Genomic DNA, 6,351 nt, shown 5'->3' with positions numbered 1-6,351 from the left:
AGTTGGCATTAGTGGTAGACCCTCAGGTGGGAGGTTATAAATTCACCAAGGTACTCATGGATGGAGGGAGCAGTATTAACATCCTGTACTATGAGACATTCCGCCGCATGGGGCTAACAGACAAGGATCTCAGACCGTCTAATACGGTGTTCCATGGTGTGGTGCCTGGCAAATCAGCATATCCTGTTGGTAAGATAGCCCTGGAGGTGGCTTTTGGGGACGAGCATGATTCTCGATCCGAGACACTAACCTTTGAGGTGGTGAAGATCCGGAGCCCGTATCATGCCTTGTTTGGGCGGCCGGCTTATGCCAAATTCATGGCACGGCCTTGTTATATCTATTTGCAGCTCAAGATGCCGGGTCACAAAGGGACAATAATAGTTCATGGGAGCCGCAAGATTGCTTTGGAATGTGAGGAAGGTGATGCGGTCTATGCAGAGTCGGTTTGTGCCACGGAGGAGTTAAAATATTATAGGGACAATGTTGATCCGGCGGACATGACCCCTTTGAAGAAGCCAACTACGGAGCATGATTCAGATCTGAAGTTCAAATTAGCGGCTGAGACCAAGCTTGTTGACTTCGTGCCCGGCAATTCGTCCAAGCAATTCACTGTCAGTGCCAACTTGGACCCTAAATAGGAAAGCACGCTCATCGAGTTCATCCGTGAGAATCAGGACATTTTTGCATGGAAGCCTTCTGACATGCCAGGTGTACCGAGGGAACTCGCTGAGCACACTCTTAATGTTGATCCCAAGTATAAACCCGTAAAGCAATTTCTCCGCCGGTTTAACGAAGAGAGGCGCAAAGCTATTGGGGAGGAGGTGGCCAGGCTCTTAGCAGCTGGTTTTATCATTGAAGTGTTCCATCCAGAGTGGCTTGCTAATCTGGTGCTGGTTCTTAAGAAAAATGGCACTTGGCGTATGTGTGTGGATTACACGGATCTTAACAAGGCTTGTCCAGCGGATCCTTTTGCCCTCCCTCGCATTGACCAGATTATTGACGCCACGGCGGGTTATGAGCGTTTGAGTTTTTTGGATGCGTATTCTGGGTATCATCAGATCAAAATGGCGATTAAGGACCAGGAGAAGACGGCGTTTATTACTCGCTTTGGAGCCTTCTGCTATGTATCTATGCCTTTTGGGCTCAAGAGCGCCCAAGCCATTTATCAACGGTGTGTACAGAATTGCCTGCATAAACAGATCGGCCGCAATGTGCACGCCTATGTAGATGATATTGTAGTCAAGTCAAGGCAGAAGGAGACGCTGGTTGATGATTTAAAGGAAACCTTTGACAACCTGCGGGTTTATAAGATGATGCTTAACCCTGCCAAATGTGTCTTTGGTGTTCCGGCAGGCAAGTTACTGGGATTTCTTGTGTCCAACAGAGGAATTGAGGCTAATCCGGAGAAGATTACGGCTATCACCTCCCTGGTTAAACCGAAGTGTATCAACGATGTTCAGCGGTTGGCGGGTCGGATCGCCACACTGAGCCGGTTTATCAGCCGCCTCGGAGAGAAGGCCATCCCTTTATACCAGATGTTGAGAAAGACAGATCAATTCAGCTGGAGTCCAACTGCTGATGAAGCATTGGAGGACTTGAAGCGGCAATTAGCCAATCCGGCCGTTCTTGCAGCTTCGGTCGACAAGGAGCCATTGTTGTTATACGTAGCGGCCAATGCTCGCTCAGTTAGCGTGGCTATTGTAGTAGAACGCAAGGAGGCGGGCAAGGAGTATCCGGTTCAGCGGCCGGTTTACTATATCAGCGAGGTGCTTATTGAATCCAAGCAAAGGTATCCGCATTGGCAGAAGCTGGTATATGGAGTTTTCATGGCAAGCCGGAAGTTGAAGCAATATTTCCAAGGGCACCCTATCACAGTGGTCAGTTCAGCTCCCTTGGGCGATATCATACAGAACCGGGAGGCGACCGGCCGGATTGCCAAGTGGGCTATAGAACTTGGGCCACACAGATTGAAGTACGTACCCCGAACGGCGGTGAAGTCTCAAGCACTTGTTGATTTCATCAATGATTGGACTGAGTTGCAAGCACCAAAGGAGAAGCAGGATCACACATATTGGACTATCCATTCTGATGGATCCAGGCAATTGGAAGGCTCGGGGGCTGGAGTCGTGTTAACTTCCCCACGAGGTGATAAGTTTTGTTATGTTCTCCGCTTAGTGTTCCCTTGTACTAATAATGCAGCTGAGTATGAAGCCTTGCTCCATGGTCTCCGGATGGCTAAAGAGATGAATCTAAGTCGGGTTAAGTGCTTCGGTGACTCGGACCTCGTAGCTCAACAGGTGTCTGGCACTTGGGATTCTAAAGACCCACTCATGGCTGCATATCGTCGTGAGGTGGATATTGTTGCAGGTCACTTCAAGGGTTATCAGGTGGATCACGTGGATCGTCGAAAAAATGAAGCGGCGGACGCTTTAAGCCGGTTGGGCTCCCAGCGTAAACCGGTCCCACCTAATGTCTTTCTCGATGTGTTGCACAACCCGTGAGTCAAGCTCCTGGGTGAAGTGGATTTGGCTATTCCTGATCCGGAGGCTCAATTGGTGGCAGCCCTGCATATTATACCGGACTGGACAGTTCCCTATCTCGCGTACATGGACCAGGGAGAGTTGCCAGAGGATGAGACTCTAGCCAGGCAGATAGTCCGGCGATCCAAATCTATGACAATTATCAATGGCGAATTGCATCATTGCAGTGTATCATGGGCGTTTCAATGTTGCGTCTCTCCTGAGGAAGGTTGTGAAATTTTAAGCGAAATCCATGAAGGGGATTGTGGTCACCACGCCGGTTCAAAGTCTCTGGTGGCTAAGGCATTTCGTCACGGGTTTTACTGGTTGACAGCTCATGCTGATGCGGAGGACTTGGTTAAACGGTGTGATGGCTGTCAGAAATTTTCAAGGCGTGCTCATGTGCCGGCTCAAGAATTGAGGATGATTCCAATTACTTGGCCGTTTGCAACATGGGGGCTGGATATGGTCGGACCTTTTAAAAGATCCAAGGATAAGAAAACCCACCTTTTGGTTGCAGGTGACAAGTTTACCAAGTGGGTTGAAGCGGAGCCTGTCAGCAAGTGTGATGCAGCTACAGCGGTGCAGTTCATTAAAAAGGTGATTTTCTGTCAGGACCCCGACTCGATGTCACATCGATCTAGCCGGTAACACCTCATATCACTTTGCGGCCTCACGCACGGTATCCCCACGGGTGTCGCCTTACCTTTGCCCGGGACCGTTTGCGCCTTTTGGCTCACGTATATGATAGTGTCGCTAGCATCCATACGATAAGGAGCCCGGGCTGACATGACTAGTCGTAAACCCAAACTGGCACAGACTTACAGGGACAGGCATCCATGACCCAGCTTCGAACGTGTCGGTCATCAGCAAGTGGGTCCGGGCTGTAGCACTGGGCTAGCAGGACTCCGGTAAACCGGGCTGTAGCGGGCTAACAGGACTCCGGTACTCAAAGCGTGACATTTCCCCGAAGGGACAGACACAGGAACGAAGAAGGACACATGCCGGCCAGCCTAAGTGTTCCAGAGCAGTAGCAAGCTACCATGGCTCAGCGGTAACACTAGGAGACATTTCCCGGTAAGAGAGGCTACTAAAGATAAACAACTAGATAGTCAGATCCCACACATACCAAGCATTTCAATCATACACACAATATGCTCGATATGTGCAAATACAACGAAGCATCACAACATGACTCTATGACACAAGTACTTTATTTAAGGCTCAGGGAGCCATACATAACATACACAAAGGTACGGGTCTCACGACCCAGCATTCAAGTCATACAGTCATACAAACCAGCAGCGGAAGTAACTTGTCTGAGTACAGACAACTAGTAAAATAAAAGAGGCTTGGAAAGCCTAACTATACTACGTGGTCCTTCACAAGCTCAGGGTCACCACCTGGGCCTTTAGCCTACTCGTTGATGTCAATGTCTACATAGAACCCATCAGAAGGGGTTGCGGCGTCTTTTGTAAAAATGTAAATTATAGCAACATGAGTACAAAGGTACTCAGCAAGACTTACATCAGATCCTACATACATGCATATTCTCAAGAAGGGTTGGTGGAGTTATTGCAGCAAGCCAGCTTTGACTCTTGGCTAGACTATCCTACGATACTCCAACTTGAAATGGTTTTGCGCACACGAGTCCACTACTCACCACTTCAATACACTACCGAGGATCCGCCTCCGTCTTCCTACGGAAGAGCCATCCTCGGCACTCACACCTATCTTGAGGCTTTTAGTAGTTTCCATTTACTTGTCTATGAACTGTATAGGCAACCAAGTAGTCCTTTACCGCGGACGCGGCTATTCGAATAGATCATGTTAACCCTGCAGGGGTGTACTTCTTCATACATGTTTCCACCACTTAGCGTCTGCACACGACATGTGCTCGGCAGGCTTCAAGCGAAAGCCGACGTGGGTGTAGACCACGACCTACCTAAACACTTAAGCCTCTAGTCCAGGTTTATCGCCTATCCAGGTTCCATCCGCAGGGAGTCCGGCCGAGGTTTCCCATACGGCCCCGAACGATGTGAACAGGGTTCCCGAGATACCTAACGGGTATTCGGTACACCCGGCCACGTACCTACCGCATCACAGCCCACCCCAACGGTCAGCGCTGTCCACGGCCTCCAGTAGGCTACAAACACCAGAAACTACTTGCAACTCCTGGACAGAGAGCTAGGGTGAATAAGAAGTCGAGCGGGGTCATATTTCAGGGCCCAATGCATGGTAGTAGCTATATCTTAAATCACACATACAGATCTCAGTGCTTAAGGTCGGCTTCAATGAAACAACCCACCATGTACTCCTACATGGCCTCTCATCGATACCTTTACCAAATCGTGTTCACCACACCACTCTCATTACCGACATAATCATTTCACTCTAGCCCACCACCCAGATGAACCAGACCTGACACGACTCTAAGCATAGCAGGCATAGCAAGGTAGGAACAACACATACATATGGCTCAATCAATTCCTACACATGCTAGTGGGTTTCATCTAGTTACTGTGGCAATGACAGGTCATGCAGAGGAAATGGGTTCAACTACCGTAGCACACAGCAGTTTGAGACGCGTTTTCTTAATGCAGTAAAAGAGAGCAGGAGCGAGAACATGGGATTGTATCGATATGATCAAATGGTTGGTTGCTTGCCTGATGGGTCGATGCACTGATACGGTTCTTCGTTAGGGTAATCACGGTACTCCTCGGAGGCATAACCTGTCGCAAAGGACACCGATACACAACCATCACCAAACGATGTGCAACAATATGATGCATGCATGAAACATGGCAATATGAGTGTGTTGGGCTAATGCAACTAAAACCAGAAGGGTTTGAACCAATTTGAATCAAAGATTCAAATTTCAAACTCAAACATGGCCTTTTAAAGTGCTTTTCCTTGTTCTGCTTTAAACATCAATTTAATTTGTTTGATCATGCATGAAAATAGTACAGATGGATAGATTGGATTTTTCTGATCATTTTACATATATAATTTGTCTGATTTGGAGTTATAGAATAAAAGTTATGAATTTTTGAAGTTTAAATAATATTCTGGAATTTCCTGATTTAAATTAAATCCAGAAATATCTATATTGCGCCAGCATGACGTCAGCATGACGTCAGTGGTCAACTGCGGCTGGCTGGGGTCAAACCTGATGTGTGGGGTCCACACGTCAGTGACAGGGGGGTTTAACAGGGTTAATTTAATCCTAATTAGGAATTAGTGGCGCTGAGGCCCACTGGTCAGTGTCAGGGGGGTAGTTAGTTTAACTAATTCGGTTAGTGCTAATCCTAATTAGCTAACAGGGCTGGGCCCACCTGTCATGGACACAGGGGGGGTCCTGCCGTGGTCAAGGTGGGTCAAACCCACCGGTGACATGACGCCTGCGAGGCCCGAGACGGCGGCGCGATACGGAAACGCGCTACAGGGCACGGGCGAGGCCGTGCTTGGGCTCGTTGGAGAGCCCTTGCTCCCGCGCGTCGAACGGTGGTGGTGGCCGTGCCTGAGGTGGCCGGTACCGACGACGGCGAGCTCGTGAGCGGCGGCCGGAGTTCGGGTGCGGTCGGGATCGGCGCTGCTGCTCGCAAGCGAGGGAGCTGAGGCGCTGGAGGGGCTCTACGGGTCGTGGCAAGCACAACGGGTGCACGCCCGTGACCAAATGGTCACCGGGGCTTCGCCGGCGACGAGCCCGTGCGGCGGAGCGTCTCGGCTCCGGTAGAGGGGCGGCTAGAGCTCGAAATCGAACATGGGGTTAGGGGGAAACGAAGCAGGGGCTCACGGGGATCATGCAGGGAGGGTCAGCGAGCTCGGGGAA

The sequence above is a fragment of the Triticum dicoccoides genome, chromosome 6B, assembly GCF_002162155.2.
Source record: "Triticum dicoccoides isolate Atlit2015 ecotype Zavitan chromosome 6B, WEW_v2.0, whole genome shotgun sequence".
In the NCBI taxonomy this organism is placed as follows: domain Eukaryota; kingdom Viridiplantae; phylum Streptophyta; class Magnoliopsida; order Poales; family Poaceae; genus Triticum; species Triticum dicoccoides.
Note: the sequence above shows the minus strand (reverse complement) of the source record.